At 39.5% G+C, this 14,466-nt stretch overlaps 1 long non-coding RNA gene across 3 annotated transcripts; it reads right to left on the bottom strand.

Moving 5' to 3' along the window:
• Positions 1-3,487: 3,487 nt before the first annotated feature.
• Positions 3,488-5,688, bottom strand: LOC311069035. Of its 3 annotated transcripts, none has more exons than XR_014603461.1 (4): positions 4,983-5,688; positions 4,640-4,718; positions 4,295-4,374; positions 3,488-3,725 (listed from the first exon to the last, which is right to left on the bottom strand). It is a non-coding gene; the product is annotated as an uncharacterized lncRNA (long non-coding RNA). The 3 variants fall into 3 exon arrangements; XR_014603462.1 differs by having other exon boundaries at positions 4,295-4,718; positions 4,983-5,040; positions 5,141-5,688; XR_014603460.1 differs by having other exon boundaries at positions 4,295-4,718.
• Positions 5,689-14,466: the final 8,778 nt, after the last annotated feature.

Raw genomic sequence — 14,466 nt, 5'->3', positions numbered from 1 at the left:
CTTGGACTATAAATCCCCTGGAATTCCTCTGGAGGGAGCTCTCTGCCTCTTTGACTGCACTTGTTGTTGTACTGTGTGTTAGCTGGTGAACATGTAGCACAATAGATTGTGATTGCTGTGCTCCTTTGTATGTTAACAGAGTGCTGTTAGTAGTGATGGCCAAATGAAGCGTTTCGAAGCATTATTGCTTTCTGATACAATTGTGTCGAAAATGGTTCATTACTCGAAGCTTCATTCAGATAGAAATTACAGCACCATCTCCTGGTGAAGTAAATGTAATGCAACAAAGCTGACAACCATAAAATGCAAGTAGGCTCATAGTTCGAATCATAGAGGCTTATATGTTAACGCCCCGTTTATGACGTGTTTACCGAGGCCATCAAAGCTGAAACAGTGTTAGTGCTGTGAAACTCATTTATGTAGGTGAATTTTACAGATACTGATGAATTTCATGTGTTCACCTTGATAATAAAACATTAAGCATGATGTGTATGTGTAATTATTTCTTTAGACAAGGACAGAAGATCAGACCAGCTTAAAAAAAGTTGGAAACCATCACAGAAATTCTAATGGTTTCTATTAAAATACCAGTAGGACCCATTGGCTTTTACCATTTAAACCACTAAAGAATTATTTTTTGGAGTGTATTTGGGATATATTCCATTAGGATTTAATGCCCCCACCAATACAACCCAAATCAGTAGAGACCCACAGAGACCACTATAAATCCCATTACAACCAATAAAATTCCCATGAAAACCATTAAATCCATTAGAATTTCTGTAATGGTTTCTATATATATATTTTTTTTTTTTTTTTTTTTTTTAGCAGGGTAGTATCATGTGTGAAAGCTTTATCTTGTTTAGCTGTGGGAAGCAGTACTCTATAACTTGTTAACTGGTGGGACTGATATTTTTATATGTTGAAAAGGATGTGCTTGTGTTGTACTTGTATAATGTAGCAGAGGGTTTTTGAAGTTTCTGTCTTTGATGCATGTTTTTATGTAACAATGTTCATATGTTCTCTAATTAATAATAATAAAAAAATGTGTCAGAGGCTGTGCTTTGGGTACATGCAGAAGGCTTAGACAAAGTGTTCATTAAATGGTATGGTTTTTATTCAGAAATATTATTTATTTTTATTTTCTTTCTCGCTGGCACAACACTGAAATAAACTCAATCCACTCTCCTCAACAATAACGCCAATCCAAACACCGACTACAACCCACGGTGTTGCCATGGTTTGGCTTCACTTTTATAAGAAATACATCCGCCAGGTTTCAAACCTGTCAACACTGGATTGGGCTGTCAAAGCAGTCAGGTGGTTCACTACAAGAATGAAGCAGTGTGTTTGCTTCAGAAGTCATTTTCACGTGACTAGTGACGTAATGATACAAGCTCCGAAGAAGTGGTTCATTGCAAGGACCGTTCGAGTTTGAAGCAAGCTTCGGAGCGTCGGTGTCAGGCGTAACATCACTAGCTGTTAGTCACTTGTGATTTGTTCCTAAAAACATCAAGGCCATAATGATTCCACCTGTAAAAGTGTACTTGTTGTGACCCAGCTAGAAATGTTACGTTCCCAGGACGTTCTCAGAACGTCCCCACTGGTGTCAAGGACGTCGCCTAGTAACGTTCCGGGAACGTTCTGAGACGGTCATGATGTGGAGTTCTTTAAAGGGTCGGAGGACGTTATTTTGCGGACCTTCACGGAACATTCGGGACGTTCTCGGGACGTTTAGGGGACCATGTTTTATTTGGAAATGTAATGTTTCCAGGACGTTCTCAGAACGTCCCCACTGGTGTCAAAGACGTCGCCTAGTAACGTTCCGGGAACGTTCGGAGACGGTCATGATGTGGAGTTCTTTAAAGGGTCGGGGGACGTTATTTTGCGGACCTCCACGGAACATTCGTGACGTTATCGGAACGTTTAGGGGACCATGTTTTATTTGGAAATGTGATGTTCCCAGAACGTTCTCAGAACGTCCCCACTGGTGTCAAAGACCTGTAGGGACCTATAGGGAACCAAACTAGAATACACTTGTTCTTGCAGAACCTTAATCAGGAATAAGCATGCACGTTTCACACATTCAAAGATAAAACACAAAGCAGGGATCCGTCATTTATTTATTTATTTTGTGTGAACAAAAACAGATAAATTATATATTATATATAATTATATATATATATATATATTTATTATTTAAATAATATATATATTTATAATTATAAATTAATATTAATGTGGTCATGCATAGGAAGCATATACACGGGTTTCTTGTATACAAACAATACCGGATGCGCGCGCATCCAGGAGGCAAAAAAACGCTATGTTATGCCGAGTTCTGTAATAAAAGAATAAAAGAACATTGTAATTAACGTAGATTTCGCATTGTTTGTAATTTTTTGTTGACTCAATAATAAACTGCAATTTCAGAGTTGGATCTGTTTGTTTGTGTTTCATATTAATATAACATTATGTAAAATGTCCAACTGTTTACGAATCAAAATCCGGACATACTGTGATGCATGTATGAATTATCATGTTAGACTAAGTTAGTAATGTAATAGTCAATGTTAGCAGTTCAGCATCTAGAGCCCGAATTTGCTTTTATATAAGTTAACCTTGTTTACGTTACTTTACGACCTGCAACATTTCATGACTGCACACATATAACGTTACTTTACTGTAAATCAAAGATTTGACGATGGATTATGTGCTGTCATGAGCACATACTAGAGTTTAACTGCTCAGCCAGTTATGAACTGTGAAAAAAATACGTTTATTTTTTCAAACAGCTATTTAGATCGCAAATTTGACATTTAGTATACCAAGTGTGTAGTATACTACAAGAAAACATTCAAATAAATGCTGTTCTTTTGAATTTTCTATTCATCAAAGAATCCTAAATAAAATATGTCACAAAAATAAGAAGCTGCATAACTGTTTTCAACATTGATAATTATCAGAAATGTTTCTTGAGCATCAAATCATCATATTAGAATGATTTCTGAAGGATCATGTGACACTGAAGACTGGAGTAATGATGCTGAAAATTAAGCTTTGATAAATTACACTTTTTCTTTTTGAATGCATTTTAAAATGTATGTTCCAATAATATTTCATAATATTCCTGCTTTACAGTATTTTTGAGCACAAGAGACTGCTTTCAAAAACAAAAAAATCTTACCAACCCCAAACTTTTGAACAGTAGGCTATACATGGATTTCGAATAAGATATTTATATATATCAGGCCATACAATTGCTGGCCACTTGTCATCCACAATCCAAAGATCGTCATGTATTGCGTAGGGATCCGGCAAGATCTCACCATTGCTGAGAGTAAGTTTTTTTAATATAATCGCCACGTTATATGTGTGTGTGCAGTCATGAAATGTTGCAGGTCGTAAAGTAACGTAAACAAGGTTAAATTATATAAAAGCAAATTCGGGCTCTATAGATGCTGCACTGCTAACATTGGCTGTTACATTACTAACTTAGTCTAACATGATAATTAGCATTTTGACTTAGCGACAACACCACCACTATGCTACTAGACTACCCTAAACCCTTTACTCTGGTACGAAGACCGCGGGTCTTTTCTGCCTCCTGGTTGCGTGCGCAAGCAGTGATGACGTCGCCGAGAAATCCATGTATAGGCCAGTAGGTTACAGTCCAGCTTTCGTTTGGTTCTGTCTTGACCATCACCCCAAAATGGACTCAGGAGCTGAAATTAGAAGAATACACACCACAAAGGGATATAACTCCAGACACTGAATTCAATCTTAAATGCATAAATAATAGTGGTAATAAATCGCGCGTATTCTGTGTATAGTGAGCAGTGGTGCTGAGCACATTCATACAAGAAGTGACGACACCCAACATCACTTAGAGCACCTTTAAAAGTATAACATTTAAAGCCCCTTAAATTAACGAAATGACTTGAAAAAAAGATTTGTTCATTTTGATGAACGAGAACAAACAAGAGAGTCAGTAAAATGATCCGGACTTCCCATCACTAAGACTAAGCTGCACAGGTTGTTGCTGGGATCCTCTTCCACTCCTCCATAATGACATCACAGATTTGCTGGCTGTTAGACACATGGCGCTTCTCCACCTTCTGCATCTGGAAGCCCCACAAGTTGCTCATTAGGGTTCAGATCTGGAGACATACTGGCCACTCCATCACCTACACCTTTATCAAGGCAGTTGTCATCTTGGCGGTGTGTTTGGTGTCGTTATCATGCCGTTAATACCAATACTGTATGTTTGACATTAGTTGAAAGTTTTACTTACAAGTCATAGGGTTCACAGCGCCATAGAGATGTTGATCTGCTCCAACTCTGCTACTGTGCAGGCCATCAGCATGGAAGGATCTAGGAACACAACAAACCGCTTGCCAGGTTTATTTAAAGGCAAGGAAAATAGAAAGAATAAATTAGCATAACAGAATTTATGTTTTTAGGTTTACTTATTCATATTGCTCCAACAGTGTCACTTACGTTTGGATGTCAAAACCTTCTCAAAATAAATTAAACAAATAAAATAAATAAGAAAACAGATGCATGGTGATATAACGTTAGGTGGAAAACATTGTGAGAAAATGGATTTAAAGTTATTTAATGGGCTTCCTCAGTTTACCTGTGTCTTTCTCTGGCAGCAGCTTTCTTCAGCAATGTTGCAATAGTAGAGCTTCCCCTCTGTTGTTATTTTGTTGCTGCTGAAATCACAGATCATTTGTTTATCAATATTTGTTTACCATTGAGCTAGTTTCAGCCAATTTTAGCGCTCCATGTAAGTGACGTCACCGATTAACAGCACATATGTTTCTGTTAAATAATACATACGTTTATGTTAAATAAATTAGCTCACTTCCAAGCAAAACCCTTAACAAAACTATTAAAAACATCTAATCTACATATAAGATGTGATTAAAACCCCAAACTTTCATAAACAAAAGCTCAAGCAAGTTAGCCTATGTTACCTTTTCTGAAAACGGTTGAGATGCTAACGGATTTTTTTTCCAAGACAATAAAGCATTTCTATAAGTAAAAATTCAACAGAAGCGTGTCAATTACAAATAAGATAAATGTCAAGCAAACTTGTGTGTATTATTCGTGTGATTTAAGAAACTAAACTCACCTGAAAGTAATAAAAACACCACGAGAGAGGGTTTAGCTGCTCGTCAGTTGCAGTGGTGGCCCGCCGTTTCCATGGCGACTCTGTGCCGCTCCAGTGTTTGAAAAAGCGTCTCGGACGTTCACGAGCACGCGCATTAAAACACATCAAAGTCACGCAGCATTTACAAACATAAACATCTAGAATTAGAACATTACATAAATACAATTCGTATAAAAAAAATTATTTAAAAAATATATATTATTATAAAAAAAAAAATGTAAGCGTAATTATAACAACATAAATTGATTTTGCACTAAATCCTAATTGTAATCGTATTGCCCATATAAAAGAGTTGTTTTTAATTTTCTATACTGATACTGCCTCGTTCAAACTCCTTTTTTGGTTCTGTTAACGTCCCCAATGTCCTCTTTGTAACGTTGTTGTGTGACCATATAATAACCAATATCGAACGTCCCCCTAAAGCAATAAAGGGAACGTTATTATATGACCAACAGAGGACCATACGAGAACGTTCTGTTAACGTCCCGAATGTCCTCTTTGTAACGTTGTTGTGTGACCATATAATAACCAATATCGAACGTCCCCCTAAAGTAATAACTGGAACGTTATTATATGACCAACTGAGAACCGTATGGGAACGTTCTGTTAACGTCCCGAATATACTCTTTGTAACGTTGTTGTGTGACCATATAATAACCAATATGGAACGTTCCCCTAAAGTCACATTGGGAACGTTATTATATGACCAACAGAGGACCATGCGAGAACGTTCTGTTAACGTCCCGAATGTCCTCTTTGTAACGTTTGTTATGTGACCATAAAATACCCCAAATAGAACGCCCCCCTAAAGTCATATAAGGAACCTTGAACTGCAGCACTTTCATAACCAAAAGAGGACGTTCTATGAACGTCCCTAATGTTCTGTAAAGGTTCGGAACTTTAGTTACCTTTAGACAACTTTTAGGGAACGTTCCACAAGGTCGCGAGAACGTCCCCTCCTACGTGGGGAGAAGCAGTAGGGGGTGAGTGCCTTGTTTTTCCATGTAGGCCAAAAGGCCGTTACTTTTTCTCCTGTTTTGGTTAGTTAAGGAGATAGGGTATGTTATTGTATGTTTTGTTTCTTTTATTTTATGATTCATAGGGAAGTTAGTTTTTTTGTGGGAGAGTTAGTTTCTGTTTGTTTATTGTTTTGGCATTAGCTCACCCCTGAATATTTTTTGCTTCTAATCTTTTCTTTGTTTGTTTGGTTTGTTTGATTCTCTCTTTTCAAGAGATTGTTTTGTAAAAATTTGAAGTACACCGCTCTGAAGGCAAACAAAAGAGCAAGAAAAGACAATAAACAAGTCTAACTAAAAAGTATTGTTTTGTTGTTTATGTTGCGTTCCTGACCTAGACCAGGGATCGTAACATAAATTGGGGGCTTGTCCATTGCATATCAATGAAGGTAGTTGGTATTGGTTACACATGCATTTGTTGCCTGGTCATTTTTCTTTGGTGCTTGACGAATTGGAGTATAAGCATGGAATTTGATTTAACGTCGTTTACATTGTCTCCTACCACGGAGGAATTTAATAAGTGTCGTAAAGCTGATTTGTTACAAATAGCAGATTTCTTTAATATTGTTGTTCACAGGGAGGCGCCAAAACGATGGGTTAAAGAAGAGTTGCATAGCAAACTGGTGGAGGCTAGAATTTTGGCAGATGAATCTGTGGAAGGAGTAACTGGGAAGGGTGCTGAGGCAGCAGTAGATGGAGATACCTTTCCTTTTTCTAGCATAGATCCTAGTCATTCTCGATTTGATCCTATGCTGGCTATTAAGTTGAAGGAGTTGGATCTGCAGTTAAAGAAACACGATTATGACGCGCAGCTTCTTCATTTTCGGACTCTTGAGTTAGAGGCTGATAATAAATTTAAATTACGCAGTTTGGAATTGCAAGCCAGATCGTCACCTAATGTGCCTGTGCCTGTGCCTAGATCTAGACCACCATCTCCTCGTTTGCCAGTGAATGTTCCAGTTTCACCTGCACAGAATCAAAGTCCACCCGCTACCTCTTCTGTTGGTGCGTCTGCGACCAGCTTTGATGTGAGTAAATACGTTACACTTGTTCCTCCTTTTAGAGAGACGGAGGTAGACTCTTATTTCGTCGCTTTCGAACGTATAGCAGCTACATTACGTTGGCCAAAAGAGTTGTGGTCGCTGCTATTGCAGTGTAAATTGGTGGGTAAAGCTCAGGAAGTGTGTACAGCTTTACCTATTGAGCAAAGTTTGAATTACGATACTGTTAAAGCTGCTGTTTTGAGAGCGTACGAATTAGTACCTGAAGCTTATCACCAGAAATTCAGGAACCATCAGAAAATTACCAGTCAAACATTCGGCGAGTTTGCTCGTGAGAAAACGGTGTTGTTTGATAAATGGTGTGCAGCAAGCAGAGTTACAACATTTGAGCAATTACGTGAACTCTTGTTGTTAGAGGATTTTAAAAGTTGTGTTTCGGAGAACATTGTTATATATCTGAATGAACAGAAGGTATTGTCTGTGACTAATGCAGCTGTTTTGGCAGATGAATTTGTGCTCACACACAAAACTGTTTTTACTCCGTCTGTGTGTAGAGAGAAACACGGTTCATCTGTTGAGTTTCCTGTGAGAAACAGCTCAAGGGGTTTTTTTAAGGGTAAAGGAAAAGGAGAGAATAGAGAAGCAGCTTCGAAGGTGTTTCGTAATACCAATGTGGCTCGTGAGGGAGAAAGGCGTGTTTGTTTTTTCTGTCGCGAGCCAGGACATTTGATTGCATATTGTAAGCGCTGGAATCAGAGTAAACCTCCTGAGAAACCAAAGGGAGTTGCTCTAGTTCATACTGATCCGTCTGTGTTTAATTCTATTAATCCGCATACAAATCTATACTGCCCATTTATTATGAATGGTTCAGTATCTCTCACAGGGGAGCAGGGAAATTTGAAGCCAATTACAATTTTGCGAGACACTGGTTCGGTTCAATCCTTTATTGTGGAAAGCGCACTAGACTTCTCAGAACAGTCGTCCTGCGGATCAAGCGTGTTAATCCGTGGTATTGAGCTCGGCTGTGTTAAAGTTCCTTTGCATTCCGTTTACCTTCAATCTGATTTGTTCACAGGAATTGTAAGTTTGGGAGTACGTGCTCAGCTTCCGATAGAAGGAGTAGGTCTGATATTAGGCAATGATATTGCTGGTGGTAAGGTGTTTCCTCAGCCCATTGTTGTGGATAAGCCAGATGTGTCTGGGTTTTGTGAACAGTTTGATGTAGGTCAACAGTTTCCTTCTGTTTTTACTGCCTGTGCGGTAACTCGTGCTCAGACTAGAAAGTTTGATGATGTTTTAGATGTGTCTGAAACATTTATGACTGATAAAGTTGACAGAAAGGAATGTATGCAGGATGTTTCTCCTAATGTGTGTGTTTTTGATCAGGATGTTTCAGTCCAGTTTGACTCTATGCTTGGAACCGGGAAAGAACAGCTGGCAGTTGCACAGAAAGCTGACCCGTCTCTTGTCAAGTGTCTCGTTGAGGCTGTACAAAAAGATGAAGTAGCAGATAAGGATGTGGCTTATGTTTGGGAGGATGGAGTGCTTATGCGTAAGTGGGCTCCATCAGAGAAGGATCTCAGCTGGAAGACTGTGTTTCAGGTAGTGGTCCCTCATAATTATCGTGAACAGATTTTGTGTTTAGCTCATGATCATGCTCTCTCTGGTCATCTGGGAGTAAATAAGACTTTTAGTCGCATCCTTCACTATTTTTACTGGCCTGGCTTGTAAAAAGCGGTTTCAGAGTACTGTCGTTCATGTCATATGTGCCAGCTAGCTGGTAAACCTAATCAGGGAATTCCTAGTGCTCCTCTTCACCCTATTCCAGTTGTGTCGGAGCCATTTGAGAGAATTATTATTGATTGCGTTGGTCCATTACCCAAGACTAAGTCTGGTTATCAGTATCTGCTGACTCTAATGTGTGCTACTACTCGGTACCCCGAGGCGATTCCTATGCGTACCATTAGAGCTAAGAATGTGACTAAAGAACTGGTCAAATTTTTCTCTACATTTGGTATTCCCAGAGTTATACAGTCAGATCAAGGTACAAATTTTACCTCCAAGCTGTTTTCTCAGGTTCTGGACTGTTTGTCTGTAAAGCATAAACTTTCTAGCGCCTATCACCCAGAGTCACAGGGAGCACTAGAACGCTTTCATCAGACCTTGAAAAGTATGTTGCGTACGTACTGTTTTGAAACGGGGAAAGATTGGGATGAGGGCGTTCCCTTGGTCATGTTCGCTGTACGAGAGACCGTTCAGGAATCCTTAGGTTTTAGTCCTGCCGAATTAGTGTTCGGGCACACTGTACGAGGCCCGTTAAAACTGTTTCGTGAACAGTTGCTGGCAGAGACAACCCCCCAAATGAGCGTACTTGAGTTTGTAAATTCCTTCAGAGAACGCTTACACCGAGCTCGTGAAGTGGCACTTTTGGAGTTGGGCCACACTCAAATTAAAATGAAGACCCGCTTTGATAAAAAGAGTGTTTATCGAAGTTTCCAGGAAGGTGATTTGGTGCTCGTCTTCCTTCCTCTTCCAGGGTCCCCATTGCAGGCAAAGTTCTCGGGTCCCTATACTATCAAGCAGAAATTAAGTGACACAGATTATGTCATTAATACTCCTGACAGAAAGCGAAAGACCAGAGTGTGTCACATTAATATGCTTAAAGCCTATGTAATGAGAGATGTAACTCCGAAGGATGTAGCTCAGTGTGCCAAAAGCCATTGATTCCATCTCTGCTGCTGTGGCAGCTGTGTATTGTCCTGAGGAGGATGGGCTTAGGATGCGAGATGTATCGTGTGCTCTGTTGGATAATTCAAAGCTTTTAGTGGATTTAAAGTCCCATCTGTGTTACTTGAGTGAAGCGTGTCAAAGTGATGTTGTTACCCTCATTAAAAAGTTTCCTGTTCTTTTTTCTGATGTGCCTAGTCAAACCACAGTGTTGGAACATGATATTGATGTGGGTGATTGCTCTCCTATCAAGCAAAATTCCTATCGTGTAAACCCCATCAAGAGAGAAATATTGCAAGAAGAGTCTGCATATTTGTTAGAACACGGTTTTGCTGTGCCAAGTTCCAGTCCATGGAGCTCACCCTGCCTGTTGGTGCCTAAATCAGATGGGAAATTTCGGTTTTGCACAGATTACCGCAAGGTAAATTCCATCACGAAGCCTGATTCCTATCCTTTACCAAGAATGGATGATTGTATTGATAGGGTTGGCGCTGCAAAGTTTGTGACCAAGCTTGACCTGTTAAAAGGTTACTGGCAGGTACCTTTGACCGCCAGGGCTTCAGAAATCTCTGCCTTTGTTACGCCTGATCATTTCCTGCAGTACAAGAGTGGCTTTCGGGATGCGAAACGCCCCTGCCACTTTCCAACGCCTAATGAGAATAGTGCTGGCTGGGTTAGAAAACTGTGAGGCATACCTGGATGACATTGTCGTTTATTCATCTGATTGGGAACAGCATCTAACAAGTCTATATGCAGTTTTTCATCGACTAAGTGATGCATCTCTTACATTGAATCTTGCCAAATGTGAGTTCGGTAAAGCGGTCGTGACATATCTTGGGAAATGTGTGGGTCAGGGACAGGTGCGTCCTGTCAATGTGAAAATTGAGTGCATAATTGACTTTCCAGCTCCCAAAACGAAACGAGAGTTGCGTCGTTTCTTGGGAATGATGGGATACTACCGTGCTTTTTGTAAGAATTTTGCTGAAGTTGCATCACCCCTTACTAACTTACTGAGTCAATCCAAAGTTTTTGAGTGGAGTTCAGAGTGTCAGTCAGCTTTTGATGCTGTTAAAACGTTGCTGTGTAGTGCCCCAGTTCTATCAGCTCCGAATTTTTCACGACCATTTAAATTGGAAGTGGATGCGAGTGAGGTGGGAGCAGGCGCAGTCCTTATTCAGGAGGATGTTACTGGAATTGATCACCCAGTATGCTATTTTTCAAGGAAGTTTACGAAATCGCAGTGACATTATAGTACAATCGAAAAAGAGGCTCTTGCGCTGTTGCTTGCACTTCAGCATTTCGAAATTTATCTTGATGCTTGTAATGTCCCTATCCTGGTGTATACTGACCATAATCCCCTGGTTTTTCTGTTCTGGATGTCGAATTCAAATCAAAGACTGATGCGTTGGTCTCTTTTGATACAAGGTTTTAATTTGGAAATTCGGCACAAGAAGGGATGTGAAAATGTGCTTGCCGATGCCTTGTCACGTGCACCATGTAACCTTGAGGATTAAGAATTGTTTTGTGATTACAAATAATTATTTGTAATTTTAAGGGTGGGGGTGTTACGGTTGTGATGCTTTTGTTGTTGTTCCTGCTGTCTCCTTCTCCTTAGGATTGGTCCTGGACTTAATGAGAAGCCGTTGGTGGTTGGACCAGAGAAAGAGGCTTGGACTATAAATCCCCTGGAATTCCTCTGGAGGGAGCTCTCTGCCTCTTTGACTGCACTTGTTGTTGTACTGTGTGTTAGCTGGTGAACATGTAGCACAATAGATTGTGATTGCTGTGCTCCTTTGTATGTTAACAGAGTGCTGTTAGCCACTTGTGATTTGTTCCTAAAAACATCATGGCCATAATGATTCCACCTGTAAAAGTGTACTTGTTGTGAGAAGCAGTAGGGGGTGAGTGCCTTGTTTTTCTTTGTAGGCCAAAAGGCCGTTACTTTTTCTCCTGTTTTGGTTAGTTAAGGAGATAGGGTATGTTATTGTATGTTTTGTTTCTTTTATTTTATGATTCATAGGGAAGTTAGTTTTTTTGTGGGAGAGTTAGTTTCTGTTTGTTTATTGTTTTGGCATTAGCTCACCCCTGAATATTTTTTGCTTCTAATCTTTTCTTTGTTTGTTTGGTTTGTTTGATTCTCTCTTTTCAAGAGATTGTTTTGTAAAAATTTGAAGTACACCGCTCTGAAGGCAAACAAAAGAGCAAGAAAAGACAATAAACAAGTCTAACTAAAAAGTATTGTTTTGTTGTTTGTTGCGTTCCTGACCTAGACCAGGGATCGTAACACTACACACAAATCAAAAAACACACACACAATGGGCAAAACCCCTCAATTCTCCTGCAAAATGAAACTTTACATTCAAAACAATGTTATTTCTTCTCAAAATGGTATTTTGTTTTCAAATGACACACACAATCCATCATATGAATAGACATTTATAAGAACCAGTTGAACACTGATGTGCTCAATGTAAAACACTATGATGAATGGAAAACACTTCTTCTCCATTCATCATAATGACTTAGGCCTTTTTTTTTGTTCAGTGTTACACTTTCTACAGACATAAGTGTGTTGTGAAATATTTGAGAATATTGTTTTTATACTCAGAACACACAAATACACGGTAACAAATATATTTTATTTTCCCCACAAAAAACAATGTACACAGTGTACATCCCAACCAACACAAAGTACATACAGTGGTCTACATACAAAACAACAGAAGAATTGACTGTATACAGTTACAGAAAAAAAATAATAATCCAATGTTGGCATCCATTGCTCCATTGAAGAGCTCACCTGTTGCCCTTTTATGCTAAAGCTCTGATTGCTAATTGTAAAACTGTGTGACGGGTGTTTGCCCATATGATGAGTCAGTGTGCATATTTGAATGGCAGTGTGTTCCTTGTGAAAACAAGAGATTTTCTGCATGAAAATTGTGCCAAAAGCAGAGAATTGTGTGTAGTGTTTTGAAAAAGGTGTGTTTTAGAACTGCAATTTGAGTGTAAAGCATGAATTGTGCTTGTAGTTTAGCAGAATTGGTTCAGGGGGTTGGTGAATGAGTTACATGTTGTGGTCATTGTGTCTCAAGTACCAGTATTTGTGTGTAAAGCATGCAAGCGTGTTTGATATATGGACCAAGTTTTCAGACCGTGTCCAAGGGGGCGCTGTTGAGCCCCCCTGCTACGCCCGGGTACCAGCTTCAGCCCGGCTCTGATGACCGTGGGTTCTGACCTGTGTGGAAAGTTTCAAGAGTTTTTGAGCACGTTAAGGGCCCCAAAAGCCCTGAAACCTTGAAAAACAAAGATTAAATGGAATAGACAAATCCCCCCCCAAAATTCTCCAGAAAATCCACATTCAAACCAAAATATCTGACTTCCTGTGGATCTGAGGTAATGACTGTAAATTAGAAAGTTGTCCTGCTTGATGAGAACAATACACCTACCAAGTTTTGTGATTCTAGGAAAAACTAAGCCCCCATTTTTGACTAAAGGTGGCGCTACTGAGCCATTCCACCACGCCCGTTTCTGAAACTTTGCACATGTCTACTGGATAATAAATGTGATGTGTCTGTCGAGTTTCATGCATTTTCAAGCATGTGAAGAGTCTCAAAAGCATCCGAAAAGAATATTAAAGTTTGATGCGTATCTAAGATATCAATAAGTATCTAAGATATCAATAATCCTTTCACATGTCTACATCTGCCATGTGTCTACATTATACACATAAAGTTTTAAGCAAATCGGGTAAAAATAAGAGAGTGATTTCAAAGCATTTTGAAAGTGACACACTTCCTGTTGCCAGTTGGTGGCGCTATAACTTTGACTCACAAAGGTCACATCCATGTGATCGGCCTCTTACAACGAATACACTGCTGAAGTTTCAGCAAGATCAGATAATGTATGCAGAAGTTATAACACACTTCCTGTGTCCCATTATTCGCCATAAATTTGTTTCCTCGCCATGGCCAAACCGTTCGAGATATCAAAAATCTGTTCGCAAGAATTCATCCTCTATGTCTTGACTTCATTCACACCGAGTTTGGCGGCGATCGGATGAATTCCCTAGGAGGAGTACTTCACATTCCATTGTATGCGTTTTCCAAACAACGTATAATAACCGACTTCCTGTTGGGCTTTTGTAAAACTTAGAGCACGAAAGTTGTTCGGCCCGATGAGATCTATATGTGTACTGAGTTTCATATTATTACATGCAAGCGTGTTTGATATATGGACCAAGATTTCGGACCCCATTCCAGGGGGCGCTGTTGAGCCCCCCTGCCACGCCCGGGTACCAGCTTAAGTCCGACCCTGTTGGCCGCAGGTTCTGACCTGTGTGCAAAGTTTCAAGAGTTTTTGAGCATGTTAAGGGCCCCAAAAGTGGCAAAAAGGCAAAAAAAAAAAAAAAATTCCTTACGAAAACAATAGGGCCTTCGCCCTTTCAGGGCTTGGGCCCTAAAAATTACTTTCATTTACAGAAATGAGGATAATTTTCAAAAACGTTATCTAATTCTTGGAACCCTTGGAATCCCCTAAAATATTT

Source organism: Abramis brama (assembly GCF_963993115.1).
Source record: "Abramis brama genome assembly, chromosome: 18".
Taxonomy (NCBI): domain Eukaryota; kingdom Metazoa; phylum Chordata; class Actinopteri; order Cypriniformes; family Leuciscidae; genus Abramis; species Abramis brama.
Note: the sequence above shows the minus strand (reverse complement) of the source record. Positions and strands in the feature narration are given on the sequence as shown.